Source organism: Macrobrachium nipponense, chromosome 15 (genome assembly GCF_015104395.2).
Source record: "Macrobrachium nipponense isolate FS-2020 chromosome 15, ASM1510439v2, whole genome shotgun sequence".
Taxonomy (NCBI): domain Eukaryota; kingdom Metazoa; phylum Arthropoda; class Malacostraca; order Decapoda; family Palaemonidae; genus Macrobrachium; species Macrobrachium nipponense.
Window position 1 is genome coordinate 33,296,725 of NC_087208.1, and position 20,991 is coordinate 33,317,715.

Consider the following 20,991-nt stretch of genomic DNA (forward strand, 5'->3'; position numbering starts at 1 on the left):
AGTAGTGTTGGAACCTCTGCAATACCTATATCCACTCCTGTAACAGTGCCCTCTACCCCAACAAGTCTCTCATCTGCAGTCCTCTGGCCATATGAGTCAACAGAAGCCCTTTTCATTCCACGACAGAAGCTGTTATATGCAACAATTGTCGGGGAGGAAGTAAGTGGAACCACTTGTTTACATTCTTAACCATTAGTTTTACACCATTTTTTATATGATTTCTTGATATATTTGGTCCTACAAGATTGTAGTTCACAGAAAACTGCCTTCAAGGTAATGTTCATAGAAAACTGCCTTCAAGGTAATGTTCATATTGACCTTTGAGATTGTGTATGTCATATGGATTTGTCTTGTAGAAAACACGGCGCCATTACTTTTGTCTAAGATTTTGAATGTCATCTGAAGTTGCCCTTTAAATAACACTCAATATTTTTTCCCTTTAAGGTTGAAGTTGTTATTAAGGGGGTCCGGCCGGCTAATGCCCTTTTTTAATTTTTGGACAGGACTTTGATATTCATACCACTTAGTAAGGTGACTTGGGACATCTCCAAACCGCATATGATTTTCGCCTCTGACCTTCGGTTTTGTGACGCCAGGGCGATTTATCCCGAAAATAACCATTTTTCAAATTCTATCTCCTCCCTTGATATTTAATATTAAGACCTGGGATTACTACCATATATAGACCTGATGTAGACCTCCAATCGAATGGAGAGTTTTTTCTAAAAGTCATTTTTTTTGCTAGATATGAATTTTTCAATATGGTCAAAAAATAAACCCTATAAATCAGGAGAAAAAAATTTATAAAAAAAATACGAAACAAAAAAATGGAAAAAAGGGCTCTATTTGAATGTTCTATAATGTCTTTCTGCATTATTATACCAAATTCCAATGTTATAGCTTTAAAACTAAGTGAGAAGATAGATTTTGAAGGTCAATAAGTATAGTTTTGAGATACGGGCGTTCAAAGTTTTCCTTCGTACGTCATAAAGGCACAATTATAAATAATGATTATTATGAATGTATATTTGTTTTTTGTGTATTATAAACCAAAACTATTTTATTTATCATAATTTAATTATAAATGATGATTCCTTTGCTCATATATCGCAGCTGGGGCACTGCCTGAGGCAAGATGGGGCACTTCTTCCTACGCAATTCTCTTTCTCCCCTTCACTAACTCTGCTTATTACAGCAAATTTTCTTCTTCTGTGTGTTAGCGATGTTTTCCTTGTATTTTCCTCTTTGGCATGATGAAATTCTTGCCCGAAACAAAGATAAACAAACGTAATTGCAGAGAATGTCAAGAGGTGAAACTCGAAGGCGTACACTTTTTTTACAAAGACAATTTAATAAATCATGATTATTATGAATTTCATATTCCATTTTGGGTATTAAAAAACCAAAACTTGTTATTTATCATAAATGAAGATCTCTTTGCTCAAAGATCGTAGCATTAGGCACAGTGTGACGTGTGCTGTCAAGCAAGATGGGGGCGTTACTAAGCAACCCTCCCCTCTCTCTTCACTAACTACGCATATATTATGATATTCTGTAATAATACTTGAGCGATTTTCTTCGTCTGTATGTTAGCGAGATGTTTCCTTGTCTTTTCCTCATTGGCATGATGAAATTCTTGCCGAACATACATAACATACGTGAAAGCAGGCGAACGTTCAGACGTGAAATGGAACGTGTTTAGACTATTGACGCCTGTGATCGCACTAAATCAGGACTGGACTTGGTAGCTTGAGCCTGAAGTCTCCTTCTCGACTCGGGGAATGTCTACAGATGCCATTTCTCCCAATTTCTTTGACAATAATTATCAAAATTTATGATAATAGAAGAAATATTGCATTTTTCTTGTACGGATCAATGTTTTAGGCTTATTGAGTTACATTAACTAATTACCCTGTAACTACGAAAGTAAGAGGAATTTTGACGAAATATTTCGTATACGTATTCTCAATTGCCATATGAAGCTCCATGAATTTTTTCATGACTTTGCATTTTTCGCCCTATACCTCCATATATAGAGGTTCCGGCCGGCCCCCCTTAATGTAACATTCCAGTATCCCTTGGGTATAGTTGATGCTATATACAGAAATATCTCTTTGTTATTTTTGACCATGTATGGCATTTGAAGTCATCTTTTGAATAACAACTAATAATTTAATTCTTGATAACTCCTGAGATTTCTCAGTTCCAATGACTTTATTGATTGAAAGAAATCCATGAGATAATTATGAAGCCTAGAGTTATGCTAGATTTATGTGTTGATGCTGATTGTGGCCAAGTCAGCTGTCCTGGGAGAGGACATTTGGATCCATGAGGGTTTGTGCATGATCTGGCCAGCAGATAGTGTTCTTTAACCCTCTTACGCCGACTGGACGTATTTTACGTCGACATTTTATAGTCTCCCGAGGTGCCGACTGGAACGTATTTGTTTTACGTCGACTTACAAAAGTTTTTTTTTAAATTCGCGGGAAAAAAATACTTATAAGCCTACCAGCCTAAAACTTTTGAATCACGCGCCCTTGGGGGATGCTGGGAGTTCACGGACCAGGTGTTGTTTTGTTTACGATCGTTACGCAGGCGCGCAAGCGCGAATTTCTTCTTCGCCGCACTAAAAAGTATCTGTGACACATCTCGGAAATTATTTCGTCACTTTGACATAATTTTTGTACCATTGTAAATTAGCCATTACATGAAGTATTATATATGAAAATGTGCTCATTTTTATGTAAAATACAACAATAAAATACTCATGATTGTAGCTTTTATCAGTTTTGAGATATTTTCATATAAATAAACAATAATTGCCAAAATTTCAACCTTCGGTCAAATTTGACTCTACCGAAATGGTCGAAAAACGCAATTGTAAGTTAAAACTCTTATATTTCAGTAATATTCAATCATTTACCTTAATTTTGCAACTAATTGGAAGTCTCTAGCACAATATTTCGATTTATTGGTGAATTTATGAAAAAAAACACTTTTCCTTACATCCCGCGGTAACTCTTCCGAAAAAAATCATACATGCAATTGTCGTAATGTTTGCACCATTTTAAAATAATCCGTTATATAAAGTTTTATATATGGAAATGTGCGCAATTTCATGCACAATACAACTAAAAAACAACCCATGGTTGTAGCTTTTATCAGTTTGAGATATTTTCATATAAATTACGATAATTGCCAAAATTTCAACCTTCGGTCAACTTTGACTCTACCGAAATGGTCGAAAAAACGCAATTGTAAGCTAAAACGCTTATGTTCTAGTAATATTCAATCATTACCTTCATTTGCAACAAAATTGGAAGTCTCTAGCACAATATTTCGATTATGGTGAATTTATGAAAAAATAACATTTTCTTTACGTCCGCGAGCGGTAGCTCTTCCGAAAAAAAAAAATCATACTGCGATTGTGGTAATGTTTGCACCATTTTAAATTAGCCGTTACATAAAAAGTTTTATATATGAAAATGTGCGCAATTTCATGTAGAATACAACAAAAAATAATTGAAAGAAGCTAAAACTCTTACAGTCTAGTAATATTCAGTCATTTATCTTCATCTTGAAACAAATTCGAAGTCTCTAGCAAAATATTTAGATTTATGGTGAATTTTAAAAAAAATCTTTCCTTCCTTCCCTCCGCGCGCGGATTCTCCACCACAAACTCTCGAAACGCGTACGTCCCATTCTCGGAATATTTGCTCAGTTTCATATTAGGCATTTCATAGAGTTTTATATTATGAAAATGTGTGCAATTTCATGTAGAAAAATGAAAAATATTGAAGGTTGAAGTTAGCTTTTCTTATTTCCGAAATAATTGCATATAAAAAATATATATATAATAAATTTGACATTCGGTCAACTTTAACTCGTCAGATATGGTCGAAAACTACAATTGTAAGATAATACTCTTACAGTATAGTAATATTCAATCATTTGTCTTCATTTTGAAAGAAAGTTGGAAGTCTCTAGGACAATATTTAGATTTATGGTGAATTTTGAAAAAAATATTTGTTTACTTCCGTGCGTTACGGATTCATGCATTATTTTGTGATAATATTTTCTCTGTGTTGCTTTTATTGTTTTACAATGTGTTATATACCAAAATGATCGGAATTTAGTGTAAATTACAACGAAAAAAAAGTAACTTGTTACCTTTAACCGTTTTGCGCACAGCGCGATTTGAATACAATTATATATGAATTTCGTTTTTGCGCTATCATATATCGCATTATTCATATATGATAATGATAATTTTTCATTTCTGATGGTTGCATACTAAACTTTAGCCAATGACAAAAAAAGGAGCCAAAAATGAACTCTTAATCTTGAAAAGTAAGCCCGCTGTGATTTTTTGAAAAAAATATTTTTTCCGCTTCCGCGCTCACTCTGAAACACCTCCGGCACACGGGAGACAATTTTTTTTTACTGCTTCGGCGTAAGAGGGTTAATTCAGAATGGGATTTTATTAAGTTCATGAAGACCAGAGTGTTGTTTAATGTCAGTGATGGTTGTGTTTACAAACAATTTTATGAAGGGTGGAATTAACTGCAAAAATTTGTTTAGTAAGAACACATGCTGGAAATGCTCTTTTTTTTTTAATTATAAAACTTCATTGTTTTCTTCAGATTGTGATATATACGTACAACTGGACAAAGGAACACTGTGATGCCCTCCACATTTTCATGAACTGTCTGGCCCAGTGGACTAAGGCTCGTTCACGACTTCTTTCAACTGTAGTTGTGCAGAAGATGGGGCTCTTCCATAACCAGCCATTTGGGAGGAAAAAGGAAAAATGATTCTGAGGAAGTATGTTTGCACTGTCTGTTTCTTTATTCTGAAAATATGAGTTATGAACAAGATGGTATGTCAAAGCTTAGTTTGTTTATGTTATTTTGTCTTTAACACACTTAAGAGTGATTTGCATTCAAATTGCATTGATGATATATCATCATCAGTGATGTTTCTACATCATTGAGTAAATATTGCATGATTTCAGTTTATAAGTTGAGCTCTTATGGGGCATATTATAGGATACTGAGTTCAAAGTATTGCTATAACAAGTTGATGAAAAGTTATTGTACAGAATTTTTTTTATTGTCATCAAATTCATAGTTTTAAAATTACTTGTCATACCTTTTGATTTAACCGTAAGGATAGGCCTTTGTAAATTTATTTAAGTTTATTCAAAATAAGTAAGGGATAAAATATTTTTAGTACGTGATTATTTCTTTCAAGAGTCATCATCTTATGTTTTTAATTTTGCAATTTAAAATACAAGCGTACAGTTTGAGTAACAGTAAATTGAGTATGTTCTAGAATGTACTCATTAAAGAGCATTTTCTTTCCAGGACAATCCAAATTTTTATTCATCTGCCACTGTTGAAGCTTTGATAAAGGCACAAGCACCTATCTCGCAGCTGGGTGTGGTAAACGAACGAGGCGGCAGGAGGTCTCAGGTTAGTGATTATGTACCACCTTTCTCTTGAATCATTGCAATTTAAGGTTGATCTCTTGCTTGACATGATATTTTAAGAGATTTCTTCATCAATGAAAAATTATACTAATCCACTTTCAGTGACTCTGTAGGGGGTTACTATACTATTCAAAGTGTTCTGCATAACAATCCTTCCACCACAAGTTCATACCATTTGGCCATTTACTTCTCGTGTTAACATTGATGTCTTTCTGTTTAACTCTTTGCAGTGTCAATTAGTGAAGCTTCATGTGATAAAATAAATGTGTATTTGTGTAGTGTTTTTGACAGTTCCCAGCAAGGGGTGAATAGTCATGGAGTATATTACTCCCATGCTTAGTGGGGCCTTATACTGTATAATGACCCAGTATTATAATGTTTATAGGTATGAATTATTCTACCCCAATAGTTTGCCATCTTCAAATATTCTTGAATGCATTTCAAGTTAATTTTTAGCTGACAGTAAAGCTTGGAAAAATGCCATTAAGTAAGTTCATTTTTAGCTGACAGTAAAGCTTGGAAAAATGCCATTAAGTAGAAATAGTAGTCAGCAGCATGTAATATATTTTATAATTACCAGTAGGACGCAAAAAGGTGATAACTCGTGAAGCCTCAAGTTAAACCATGAAAGGGTTAACTAGGTATCTCTGAACTCTACTACATAATTATTATCATTTCAAACAGTCTTAAGTAAATCTTATATGGGATGGAATTGAAAAATGTAAGGTTTTATCTGCCAAAAAAATTTTTCTTTGAATTTCAATACTTTTGGAGATACATTAGCATTTGAATGGCGTTAGGACTGGGCCATGTCAGTCCGATAGAAATGAGCCCGTTTCCAGTAAGACTAATAATTTAAAAATAATTCTTTATAGAATGAAATTTAAAGATGTAAGATTTTATCTGCTGAAAGAATTTTTCTGTTATCTTCAATACTTTTGGAGATATTAGCATTTGAATAGCAGTGTTAGGGCCGGCCCATGGTGAAAATTATAATGCAATACTTAAAACTCCATTGAAATGTGAATGTATGATATTTTGAAAATAAATCTTATTATACTATAGGATGAAATTTAAAGATGTAACATTTTATCTCCAAGCCAAAAGAATTTTTCTTTTAGCATTTGAATAATGTTAGGGACTACTAATTAAAACATACTTTATATGTGAATTTATGATATTTTAAAATTAAAATTAAAAATAAAATAAGTGCATGCTTCTGTTTGAAAATATTGATTAATGATGGACTTAAAAGTTATGTACTCTTTGTTTCGCAGACTAACATGCAAGTTCCTGGCATTGGAGATGTGTACAGAGACAGCAGACCGGTACGCTGCCTGAGAAATTCAGCTTATGGAAATCTCAAAGTGCTTGAGTTACGACACGGCAATCAGATGCTTGAAATCAAGAGACTCAGAGTGCAGAAAGGTAATGACCTTTATTTTTGCATACTGTAATTAGTAATGTAAATGTACTACAATGTGAACGATACTGAAAAGTATTTCCCCAGTGATGGAAATGCTGCTGTAGGAAAATTAAATAGTTAATTTTTCATTATTTTTAGTTGACTATCCATTATGTAATTTTTCTGGTTATTTCAGAAAACCAGAGGAAAGTCTTGGTACAGATGATTTCACAGTCACCAGGTCATGCCAGTCCAGCGTTTGATGAAAAAATTCTGGATCTTTACAAGCAGACTGCACGATTTGTTCACTTTTGCTACACTCCAATGTTGTTCCTTCCACGGTTTGTACCATCAATTATGGTCAGGAAAGGTTCTGATCCTGGATCTCATACTTGTTTGCTTTAGTGGTCATTTCAAAATTTATGATATACAGTGGTACCTCGAGATACGAAATTAATCCGTTCCGAGACGGCCTTCGTATTATGAGTTTGTTCCGATACGTAATACAAACCCTCGGTCCTTAACAATAGGAAGGTAACTAGCGGCAGCTGGGGACGGTCGTAAGCTTCTAACAAGGGGAGAACGGTAGTTAACTGCTTGTCCGATCGTGCGCGCGCCGCGCGCAGGGCGGTGAAGAATCACTTTTGCTTTCGGCCGTGTTGTGACAGGACGTGCTCGTCATCGCTCTGCCCGCTATTTCGTCGTGTGCTTTGGATGTTTACAATTTCTTCTGACTGGTTTGTTTGTGGTCTTGAATGAAATTGTAAGTACTCTTTTTTCATTTTTCATTGAGTGAAGTTGAATTTATTATGGATCTTGAAGAGCTTTCGCCGCGCCCACCAGCTGCCCGTAGAGTGTGTCCCGGGCTGGAGGGGCGTAAATGCGGCGGATTCCGCTCTTATCCTGACATTGATCCACATGAATTATGTTATCGGTGTCGGGGGCGAGAGTGCTCCCGAGCCGAACCATGTAATGTTTGTGTGAATTGGTCCGAGGCGCAGTGGGTGCTTGTACGAGGGTGGGAAGAGGCGTAGATCGACCAAGAGTCGTCGGAAAGCTCTCCAGCGGACTCCTTTGGTGACGGATACCTCGTCATCCTTCCTACCTCCAGCTCAGCCCCCACGATTTGCGCCTTCCCCTGCGGGGGGGGTTTCGGAGTCCTCTCCTCACTCGATCCGTCGAGTGTGGAGGAGGGCGCCCGATACCCGGATGTTCAATTGTATTCGGGTCTTCCGTCCGCTCTGGGTGGGGTTCGTCCTCCCCCAGGGCGTGAGGGTGCCCCTCTAACTGACCCGACTGTTCCTCCCAATTCAGGTGTGCCTTCTGTGAGTGACGACCTTGGACAGGTGTGGGCGTCGTTGGGACTGCAGGGCGCTCCCAGTATCCAGGGCTTAATTATTCAACGACTGGCGGGGTCGGCAGTTGTAACTCATGGTGTAGTCAACAACTACTAATACAGTGTCCACACCAGCGTACGCCGCCCCTCCTCATGTGGTTTACACGCAACACATTGCGTCGGTGACTCCCACGGCATCAATCCAAAAGCCGATTGCTGCCGTACCTAAGAGGGGCGTGCCGCCGCCACTGAATTCTATGTGCTGCCGACTCCCGACTTTCACTGTCCGAAAAGTTCGCCCCTGGACCTGCCGCCTGTCCCGATGATGACTTGGCTGAATTGCAGATGCCTGTGACGCCGGACTATGCTGCCGTACCTGCCGTACCTGCAGCTAGTGTTGCTGGCCCAGCCGCTCGCGCCGCTCCTACGAAGCGCGCGGTGCGTGACGCTCATGCTGATGTTGCTGCTGGTGCTGGTCCTGCTGGTGCTGGTCCTGCTGGTGCTGGTCCTGCTGGTGCTGGTCCTGCTGGTGCTGGTCCTGCTGCTGCTGGTCCTGCTGGTGCTGGTCCTGATGGTGCTGGTCCTGCTGTTGATGTTCCTGCCGCTCCTGCCATGCCTGCCCCTGCCACGTCGCGTCTCGTCATGGTGGAGGTGCTGCCCCCGGTCTCAGGTCTTTCCGGACAGGATCAGTCGGGGCGTGTTGCTTCGGCAATTTGGACCAGAACTTTTCCGTGGGATGGAAAGAAGATCCTGAGTTCCGTCCTGAGAGAGCTGACGAAGAAGAGGAAGGTGTCGTCGTCGTCTTCATCGTCTTCTTCGTCGTCTGTTGCCGCCTCTCCCCCTTCGACTTCTAAGGCTTCCAAGCCGAAGAAGAAGAAGGAAGGCTGCCTCCTCCCCCCCTAAGAAGGCTCCTGCGGGACCCTTCGAAGGGCCAGTCTCGCTCTGGTGTGACGGGGGGGGGTGCTTCTGCTGGTCCTCCTGTTCCCTCGGGAACAGGGCCCCGTCTCCTCTTCTGAGAAGAAGAAGAAGACGGGGACCAAGGATGTGCTGGCTACTGCTGGTACATCCGCGCCTGGTCTTGGTAGCACTGCTGCTAAGCCAGGTACCGGCTCGACTTCTCGTTCGCGAGAAGTTCCGAGTGTACGGTCTCCTTCGGGCGACCGTGCAGCCAAAGTCAAGACGCCTGAGCTTGCTCACCGTCATGACCGAGGCACGGAGCAGAAGACTGTCGAAAGTCGCGCAAGTGACTCTCGCCAGGCCAGCGGCCGCTCTCGTAAGCGACCAGCCAGTACCTCGGGATTGACGTGACGGTCCTCTGACCGGCCAACGGGTTGAGGCTGGGAAGAGGTCCCCTCGACCAACGGCACCAGCTTCGGCTGGTAACCAGCGGTTTGACGTGCCGTGAGGACGCTCACCGTCAGTCACCTGCGAAAGCGAGCTCTGTAGATCACCTGACCGCCGCTCCCACAGGGACCGGACGGAGACGGTGGCCAGCAGCAGCTCGTCTGACGCACGGGACCGGGGTCGACGTGCTCAGTCGAGCCGCTCGCCACAGGTGAGCGGCACGGCCAGGCCTGCAGATCGATCCCCACCGCGGGTTGGTGATCGGCTGCAGCCCCCCACGTACGCTGGTCCTGCCAGCGAGCGGGGGGGGGGAGCGTCAGGTCTGTCTCTCCTATACCTTCAACTTCCTCGGGCTACACCGGGAAGAGCGAGGTAGCTAGGAGTGATCGTGAGAGGTGCGCCGCTCACGATCCCGTCACGATGCCGCACGCACCAGGCATGGTCTTAGGACCAGCCAGGTCGTACGCGCAAGTGGCTGGAGGCGACCGTCAGGGGTCCTGTTGCTGTTCCTCCTTCTGAAGGAGGAGGGTCTCGAGAGCTGCTCCTGTTGGAGGGACTGGACGGTCCTACTCCTCAGGACGTTGTGACTCCCGAGATCCAGAGGAACTTTGCCCACGGTTATTGCGCTGATTCGTCAGCACAACGACCTGGGGGAAGGATCGCCGCTACCACCATCTGAGCCCACGTCCCGGCTCGAGTCATTTTGTTTTGGGGCCCAAGAAGAGGGAACCCAAATTGACGGTGGGACTGCCGCGATCGGAGCTTGCAGACTCAGTCCTTGACCAGGTGGAGAATTTCGTCTCAGGACGAGAGGACTCACTTAAGTCAGGACGGTCTTCCAAGCTACTTCCTCCTCCTCTGCAGCGACAGCGGAAGTTCTACGTGCCATCAGTGGATCCAATACCGCCCAAACAGGTTAACCCGGAGCTAGCTAGGCTAACTCCAGGTGTGTGCCCTGCAGCAGCTCCTGTCGGAGAACTTGTGGTTCTCGCAGCAGGAGGCACTGGGCCTGGAAGCTACCGCTATGGCGGCTTTCCAGGCAGTCTCTTGGTTGGATCTGTGGTCCCTCACAGTATCCAAGGTCGCGGCCGACTCCGGGGGCGCTGCCCTCGAAGACGACCCCGACTTCAGGAGACTGTGCCAGTCTGGAGGTAGGGCCATCTCCTACCTCGCCCATCAGACGCAAACCTGTGGGCCAACTTGGTTCTCCGTCGTAGGGACGCTGTCCTTACACGAGTAGCCAAGGGGGCCGGGCGTGAGGCGGTAAATGGACTCCGTAACGGACCAATGAAGAGTTCCTCCGCTCTCTTTCCCGGAGAGATGGTGGACGCTGCGGTGGAAAGACGGCGCACTGATGACAGTGACCGTCTGGTTCACCAGGCAGTTACGAAGGTTTCTGGGCAACCTCGTACAACTGCGGCTAAGCCTAAGAGTTTAGCTAGCGCTTCCTCGGCTGCTAAGACGGCTGCTCCATCGAAGCCCCGAGGAAAGACTCTTCCTGCTTCAACTTCTGGTAAAGGAGGCCGTAACCAGCCCTCCTCCCAACCCTCCTTTCCCGAGGAGGTGATGGGAAGAAGTCGAAGCGAGGTGGGAAACGATAGGGACGGCGTTACCCCCTCACCAGCTGCCGGAAGGGGGGGTGCCTAGCGAGCCATTGGGCAACTTGGCAGCGCTACGGTGCCGAGACCTGGATAGTAGACGTCCTTCGGGAGGGATATCTACTACCCTTCGAATCTCGGCCACTACCTCCAACCCGGTCCATCTGCAGACATATGTTCTGGGATCCTCAAAGGACGACGCTCTTCGGCAGGAGATCAAGACCAATGCTGACCAAACGAGCTGTAGAAGTCGTAGTGGATCGGTCACCGGGCTTTTACAGCCGCCTTTTTCTTAGTGGGGAAAAGGCATCGGGGGCTGGCGCCCGGTGAAGATTCTCTCTCCCCTGAACCGATTTGTTCGCCCAGACTCGGTTCAAGATGGAGACAGCACGTTCCGTGCTGGACTCCATCAGGGAGAACGACTTCATGCTTTCAGTGGACCTGAAGGATGCGTATTTTCAAATACCCATCCATCAGTCCTCCAAGAAAGTACCTCCGCTTCATCTTCGACGGGACGGTGTACCAATTCAGGGACTTTGCTTCGGTCTCTCAACCGCCCCACAGGTGTTCACGAGAGTGTTCACGCTGGTGTCTGCTTGGGCCCATTCGCACGGGATACGTCTTCTGAGGTATCTCGACGATTGGCTGGTCCTGGCGAGCTCCGCTCGCAGTTTGCTGCAGGACAGGGATCGACTTCTAAAGTTTTGTCGCGATCTGGGGATCGTGATAAACTACGAGAAGTCCGATCTCGAACCCAAGCAGAAGATGAAGTACCTGGGTATGCTGATCGATACGGTAGCAGCTCAAGTCCGCCCCGCAGACTTGAGGATCAGCAAATTCATGGGAGGCAGCCGGCCGGTTCCTGTCTCGGGAGGAACAGGCAGCTCAGCAATGGCAAGTCGTGATCGGCCACCTGTCGTCACTCGAGAAGTTAGTTCCTCACGGACGTCTTCACCTGCGGTCTCTCCAGTGGAGACTAAGGGAGAGTTGGTCACAGGTAAAGGATCCACCTTACTTCCCCGTCCCGTCCATCACGGAGAAGGTGAGGCAGGACCTAGCCTGGTGGCTCGACGACAGGAACCTCTTAAGAGGGTTGCCTCTACGCACTCCCCCCCCGGAGATGCTGCTGTTCTCAGACGCATCGACCGAGGGATGGGGCGCACACCTGGAGGAGTTGCTGGCTGCAGGTGTGTGGGACCATCACGACAAGCACCTTCACATCAATGTCCTAGAACTCAAGGCGGCGTTTTACGCTCTCCAAGAGTTCCAAGACCGCTTGATAGGGACACTCGGTGGTGTTGATGTGCGACAACACCACAGTAGTGGCATACGTCAACAAGCATGGGCCTAGTGTCTCTCCCGCTACACCAGTTGACTGTGCAGGTGCACGAGTGGGCCACGGCTCACTCAATAGAGCTGTCAGCAAGCTACATTCCAGGCAAGAGGAATGTAGTAGCAGACAAGCTCAGCCGTCGGGATCAGGTAATAGGGACCGAGTGGTCCCTACACCCAGAAGTGGCGGAAAGGAACTCTTCAACCTGTGGGGGCGTCCGGTCATAGACCTGTTCGCCACCCGGCACAACAAAAAAACTTCAAGTTTTTTGCTCAGCCGTGCCGGACCCATGGGCAGCTGCAGAGGACGCTCTTCAACACCCCGGGGTGGGACAACCTCTTCGTCTACGCCTTTCCTCCCTTTTGTCTGATTCGGAAATGATCAGCCGAGCACTGGTCACTCCCAATCTCAGGATGATCCTGGTGGCTCCCAAACGACCTCAAGCCGTTTGGTATCCGGACCTGCTGGCTCTTCTTGCGGAAGAACCGAGAGAGATGCCCCACTGGCACAACCTTCTAGCCCAGCCACACGTAGAGCGGTACCACCGGGCAGTCCAGTCCCTACAACTTCACGGCTGGCTGTTATCCACCATCTCTTGCGAACGAGAGCTTTTCTCGCAGCGCAGCAACAGAGATGGCTGGACACGTCCGACAGTCCTCTGCAGCTGTGTACCAGGGGAAGTGGGCCGTCTTCTGTGGTTGGTGTCATAGACGGGGTCTATCTCCTCTCAGAGCCACTCTTCAGCAGGTAGCGGATTTCCTCGTGTTTCTTCGCCGAGAGAAGCTCCTCTCAGTACCCACAGTTAAAGGATATAGAGCAGCACTGGCGCTCGTCCTAAAACTGAGGGGACTGGACATCTCGAACTCGTTCGAGATCTCCTTGCTAATGAGGAGCTTCGAAAGGTCTTGCCCACCCAGGGAATTCAGGCCCCCTGAGTGGGATGTGACTCTCGTACTTAGGAGTTTGACTCGAAGACCATTCGAGCCACTCCGAGAGTCATCAGACAGGGATCGTGGACCTCAAGACCCTCTTCTTGCTGGCCCTGGCATCGGCGAAGAGAGTAGGGGAACTTCATGGTCTGTCCTTCAATGTTAAACATTTGCAGGGGCTGGGGATCTGTGACGCTCGATTTCGTCGAATTTCGTAGCTAAGACTCAGAATCCGTCGATCCCTGACGACAGGTTCGAGTCTTTCACTATCCCCTCCCTAATGGACTTCACCGACAACGATACGGATGAGATGCTGCTTTGTCCAGTGAGGGCGCTACGGCCCTATCTGAAGAAAACTCGACACCTCAGGCCTGAGTGTCGACGCCTCTTCGTTAGCACTGGGGTTACCAAGAAAGAAGTATCCAAGAACACGCTTTCTTTCTGGCTGCGTGAGGTGATCAGGAGAGCGTACGAGGCTGATGGTAGTGACGACATCCGTACGCTCCGACCGAGAGCCCACGAAGTCAGAGGTATTGGACCCTCTTTGGCGTTCCGTAAGAACTTCTCCGTGGCGCAGGTCCTGAAGGCAGGTGTCTGGGCCAACCAGACTACCTTCACGTCCTTCTACCTTCGGGATATTGCCCACAAGTCCTTGGATACTTTTTCCTTGGGACCTGTGGTGGCTGCTTAACACGTTGTGTAAGCTTACCCAGCACCCGAGCAGGCAGAACAGCATCGATTCCTGGTGTGACTGTAGGAATGAATGGTTGAATGAGAGTGCGACTGGCTTCTCTTCTCCATCTTTCTCTCTCTCTACCTGTGGGCAGAGGGTCACGGTCGTCACCATGCTGGAAAGGAATTCGAGCAGGTAAGCTACTCGACCGAGTCCCCAATCTATCCCTTTAGTTAGGGATAGAAGCAAACAAATATCCTCCACTCCCTCCAACAAGGGGGAAGGAGTGGATGCCTACTTGAGACAAAACCCATAACTTTATGTTGGCTCTTGTAATGGAGCAAGTTCTTACTTGCTGGTACAACGAGATACGCTTGCCTCTCTCTTAGTACTTGGCTCAGAGGTCTGACCATTGATCCTGCGGTGCACACCCCGATCAATCGGACAGAGGTTTGGATCCCTCCCTTGCTCTTACACAGGGAGGCATTCCAAGGTTGGACGAACACCAGTCTGTTCACCAAAAAGACTCAGATTCCACCCACCAAGAAGTGAGTCTTCCTATTGTTAAAGGACCGAGGGTTTGTATTACGTATCGGAACAAATGACAATTTGTCGAAAAATTGCATTTTTCCTAACTATACAAACCTGAGGTCCTTTACATATAGTCCCACCTCATACCACCCCTCACTCTGCAACTTTTTGCATGGGCCTAAAGCAAAAGTGATTCTTCACCGGCCGGCGCGCGCGGCGCGCGCACGATCGGACAAGCAGTTAACTACCGTTCTCCCCTGGTTAGAAGCTTACGACCGTCCCAGCTGCCGCTAGTTACCTTCCTATTGTTAAAGGACCTCAGGTTTGTATAGTTAGGAAAAATGCAATTTCGACAAATTGTCATTTTTCGTATCTTGGAACACATTTTACATGTAAAATGGCTAATCCGTTTTCAAGCCCTCCAAAAACACCCCAGTAAATAAAATTATATTCCAGGCCTAAAACACATGTTCTAGGGTTACAACGCCGATCCAACGGAAGAATTATGACTCCAAAAAGGCAATACTGTACATACTTGAGTAATATTCAACTGCATGTAATGTTCAACACCATTTTATTACGACTTTAGCATACTATGTCCCTTAGCAACAATCCTAGCCTATGTTAGCGGTTGCTACTGTAGCCTAGTCTATGATTCTGACATCTAAACCTAAGAGCTAAAAGCTTAGAATATGCCAATAAAATGTATAAATAATCAGTATGTACTCATTTCAAATAATTATTAATTAATCATTAACTATAATACACAAACAAACAAAAAACAAACCTTCCAATCGATTGTTTACCATTAGGGCTCTTACACCCGTCATTACGAGTATTGAACGAGCGCCAAGCAATCATTTTTCCTAGCACACAGTAAGCCATAAATTGTCATTAGTATCTCTCTTCAACTAATGAAACTACCAAACAGTATAATAACCATTCATTTCTATTCTTTATTCTATCTTTACCTAATGGAGATACCGAGTTACTGACAGCTATAATGAAACATACGTATACGTAACGTATAATAAAGCAGAAGAAGAATTCTAAAAAATATGTATTTGTTGGCAGTCTGATTTTATTTTATATTTTATGATATCTAATTCACAATTTTTTTTATTAAATGTATTGCATGTACTCATTTCAAATAATTATTAAGTAACCATTAACTATAATAAACAAAACAAAAAAAAGCTTCCAAACGTATGTTTACATCCAGCACTTACGAGTATCGAACGATCGACAAGCAATCACTTTACACAGTAAGCCATAAATTTTCATTATCTCTCTTCAACTACTGAAACTACCAAACAGTAAAATAACCATTCATTTCTATTCTTTATTCTATCTTTACCTAATGTTTTTTTTTTTTTATTAAATGTATTGCATGAATAAGTTTTTCAATTTACAGCATCCTTTTACCAATAGAATACTTAAAGCACAAGGGTAGATGCTGACCAATAGGAGAGCAGGACTGATGGGGTGACTAGCATCAGGAACAATGGGAGAGCGGGAGGATGGTGGCGAGTTTACTCAGTTGGTGGCGCGGGGAGTTTTAAAATTGTTCTCGGTGGTCCCGGGCGAATCTCGGGACTTTACAGCAACAACCTTTCGTATCTTGAAAAACTTTCGTATGTAGAGCAGTAAAATTTTTCGTCTTGCTTCGTAACTTGGATTTTTCGTAATTTTGAGCCTTTCGTATCTCAAGGTACTACTGTACTGCCATTTTCAAAGCAGGTACTACTCATGACCTGTTTCATTGAAAATAGCTCATATTTACTTGGTCATATTTCATATTTTCTCTGAGGGAGTTACTCTTATTTGTAGTGGACAGATAGCAATGAAAAACTTTCTAGATGTAGCCAAATTGACTTATTGGGTAAGATTTTTAGTTTTATCTCATATTAAGGCTTATAAAGAAAACCTTGATTTTTTTATATACCATTAATCGTAATTATGCCCATATTCATATTCTGATGTTCCTTGGTTTACAAGTCTTTTGTCTGTCAGACAGAAGGAAGTAGCCTTTCTGTGCATGTCCTATCTGGATCTGTGGGTGTATATTACTCGCCTACCTCCCTTTCCACGTACATGAACCGAATGAGGCTGCAGGCTAGTTAGCGTTAACACTTTAATAGTATGTGCAATTTTCACCATGTACAATAACAAATGCTGAGGGTGCAATTATGTATGAGTCACTGAAATAACAAACTGAAATGAAGCTTACTGTGAATGAGCTAAATTTCCAGAGTGATCAGTAAGATAATAACTCACAAAGCCATCAGTTTAAGAGTTTGTTTACTGAGTACAGTACACTAAAAGGTCTGAAATAAGTGATTATTAAGAATAAATGGAAAATGAATTAGTCATCAGCTCTAGCATAGCGGTCCTCTTCAAAGTAAAGCTATGAGGAACAATGAACAGAGCTTTTAACAGCATTGCAAGGTCACGAAATGTGGGTTAAGTATTAAGACATACTTGAGGCTCCAGATCATGTATTCCATATGGGGTTAGTGACGTCAGTGCACCTCATGTGGTACAATGTAGGCATTAATCAAGGTTATTTGCAGCGTCCCTTTGGCCCTTGGATAAAACTGCTTTCATTCCTTTTACTGTACCTTTGTTCATGTCCTCTTTCTTCCATCTTACTTTCCACCCTCTTCTACCAGTCGATTAATAGTACAACTGCGAGGTTTTCCTCCTGTTACACCTTTCAAACCTTTTCGCTGTCAATTTCCGTTCCAGCGCTGAGTGGCCTAGTTGCCACAGTGCTTGGCATGTACTATGCCTAAACTCTATAAATCAATCGGTCAATCAATAATCATTCCAGATGATGCATGTGTAGAGGCAACTTCTGTCTGATAGACGAAAAAAAAGACTAGTGGACCTGGGAGCATTGGGCATTACAAAAATATTTGATGGTAAAGAAATTATATTGGGGACATTGTAACTCCATTTATTATAGGAAGGTTTGACAACAGTTGATGCCAAGAATTTAAGCATTACTTTTAATTAGTTGGGATGAACCTTACCTACTGTTAAATTAAGCTTATATTTCTGCCCTGATAGGCAAGAAGATATAAGGTAACTTTAACAGTAGGTAAGTATCCTAATAATAAATTTTATGAAAATATATAATTGTAAAATCTGTTCTCCCTAGATGGAGGTGGCAGGTAGCTGCCGTACGAGACCACAGTTTACCAAATGAAGAAATGGGTCCAGAAAAGGCAACAGCACTGGGTTTCAAAACCCCAGAAAATGTAAGCATTTTCAAATATTATGAAGTTGATTTTTTACGTAAGTTATCTCCATCATTGTTATCGACACCGTTCATGATTATGGGTTTTAGCCTTTTTATTATTTCTATCTGCATTTGTCTGTCATGTCCTTGCTATTGAAATTACCTACTGGTTCAAGACCTCATCAATGCCTTTTCTTCATGACCATATGATCCTTCATGCTGGTTGAAACATAGTCATTTACTTATCATAGCTTTTTCTTAATTATGTAGCTCCTTTTCCCTTCTTGAAATCCTTTAAATCTGAATTCTCCATCCTTTGGATAAAGTATATGTAGACTGTATTCTCATTTCTAGTTTGACTTTCCCACAATTCTTTTGAAGGACATATAGTTAATTTTCATTGATTAAATATGAATTGCTTACATCAAATTATTTTTTGGTCCTCGTTAAACCAAAATAGACTTTCATCCGTGGTAGAGCACTATTTTTTCCAAAACAGTTTTTGTGTACGACTTCATTTGTGTACGTAAGACCATTTCAGTTTATAACATTGCACATGAAAGGTTTTTGTAGTAATGTATTGGGTATAACTTTGATTTTAGGTTATAAATTTCCATACCATAATATGAAAGTTTATAAATGTAACTTTTTCCATCAAGCAGCGATCAAGACATGACTCTGGCAGCTGCCATTGAAAGGGAGCCGCTTAGCACTGGACCAGCTGAATTACGCCGAACGCTATCTTTGATGACCGCAGTGTCGAGCCCGGCACAACGCAAGCGTCACATAACAGGCGGAGACGATAAATGGCACGGATCGCTGTGCATGAATTTCTTGAAAGAGTACATCCAGTATCTTCAGAGTCTTGGCTTTTTGTCCCTTTCTGTAACCAAAGGACCCATTCAAAAAGGGTATGTGTGCACATCTAGATAATTTGACCTTATTTTCCCCTAAAAGTATTTTGTACATTTGCAATTAAAATTGATTAACTTTTTATTAAATATATACATTTCTAGTCATATGATTTAAGAAAATCATTGTTTTTTCTTATACAGATTTTCAGAAAAATTTTGTACCAAAAAGCAATGAGTCCTAATTTAATAGACAGTTGTGATTTTTAAACTCAGATTTTCTTCATGATTGGAAAAGATATATTCAGTGAAGAGAAATATTAAGGAACTGGATGGTTTAATGCTTTCCTTTGTATTAATGGCTTTTTTTTAAGCTGAACCTATGGTAGACAAGATAAATGTGTTGCCCTCAAAATAAAAGCAGTCTTACAAAAACAGATGAATTGATTAGGTAATTTACTTATTAAATTTGCCAAAGATATGCTCAGTCCTTGAGAAAACTATAAAAATTCAATTTCTTGGCAAATTTCTATTATGTACCCAGTCTATGCATAAGAGTAAATGAGAAGAGGAGACAAATATGAGAAGTGGAATAGTTTTGTTACCATGGCAACACATAGGTATTAAGAGGGCAGTGTAAAAAAAAATAACATTCAGTAGATTCAGTAGCTTCTAGACAAAATGGGGAGAGAGTGCTAGATTCCTGGTAAGAAAAAATATCCCTTTAGTAAACATATAAAGAAATGTGTATTATAAAATTCAGCATTGCTAATCTACTGTAGTTACATTATTATTATTTTTAACAGGGCCACTCTGAACAGGGAGAGAGAAACACGGAGCTTTTGGACAAAAGAATGAGGTTCAACGAGCATCTGTCGACTGAGTCTACATATCTGATGAGAAGTTTTTAGGTGGAATAATACTTCTTGAGATCTTTTTCACTGAGCCTTATTTTGCTGTTAAGGTAAGATAAGATTCTTTTTACTGTATTCTTATTTGACATGTGGATCTGAAAGCTGTGATAACAGGCATAGTTAAGAAAGTCAGTATTTGTATTTTTATTACCAGATGATTTCATAATAATATTTATGCTTACCTTTGTTATACAGAAAAGTATAATTAATAGGTCATAGTAAAGTTTTTGTTAAATTATGTCAGTATGTACAGTAGAGTCTTTATCGAACATATTGATTTCAGTCTTTCTGAGTAATAAATGCTTTGATCGTTTTTTTGTATAATGATGGAGATTTTTAAATATGGTAATTCTGCCCAACAAAATGAATTTAGCTTACCATACAGTAGCTAAAATATTACATGGTGTGTAGGTGTCCTTAATTATTTAAAACCTACTTTACTCTCTGACCACTGATTTTTCTTTCATTATTTTAGTTTTTATATTTTTTCATTAGGTATTTCATTTCTTTTTTCTCAGCTGAGCTGCTCTATTGTGTATTGTTCAAGAGATTTGTGAGAAAAATTGTCTATAATTTCCCTACGTCTGATGAGAATGTTGTCCGAGTCCCCCATATCTTGTTAGACTTTGTGCATTTAATGTGCTTGTGAATAATTCAATATGTATACTATAAAGACTAATGTAAACAGTCTTTTTGGCTTTGCTGATTTTATTTAACTCTACTGATTGGACTGAATCCAGGGGTTCACAACAGGCATCTTCTTCCCTGTAACACCCTACCACACTTACAGAATGTTTTTGGGTAAGGATCTTTGCTATCACAAAGCTGACTTTATCAACCATCTATTATTGATTCTGTTGTGCCTAAGGTGAAGAAAAAGAGATAGGTCTTCAAAGTGCCATTTAGCATTCCCTCTATTTTTTTACTTATTATGGTGTATGTTTGGAAATATTTGTTGTTTTTTTATTTTATTTATGTGTTATTTATTTACTTCCCTCCATTTACCTTTTAATCCTTAAAAGGCATTTTTTCTGTGGAATCTTGAATTATAACAATGTTGTTATCAGGTTCTGAAAGTGCAAATAATATGTAAAACAGTCTAGGATTGTTATTATTATTTGTTTAAGCAGCCATTTCCGACTAAGTCCAATCGGCCGATAAACCAGTCTAGGAAATGCTTGAAGATCCACAATTTCTAAATCTTTTAAGTAAAATTGGAAAGACCAAGATACTGTATACTGTCCTGTGTATGAGTTTTCTTTTGCTACCAGTAGCTTCTGTGAACCATGTTCATTTTATATTGACTTTAATGTAGTAATATGGTTTGATTTCTTTTGTTGAA

At 42.1% G+C, this 20,991-nt stretch overlaps 1 protein-coding gene across 1 annotated transcript in view; it reads left to right on the plus strand.

Annotated features, from left to right (window-relative positions):
• The window catches only part of LOC135227071 (KICSTOR complex protein SZT2-like), a gene marked incomplete at its 5' end in the record, with an annotated part of 399,314 nt that overhangs the window by 229,676 nt on the left and 148,647 nt on the right, over positions 1-20,991 (plus strand).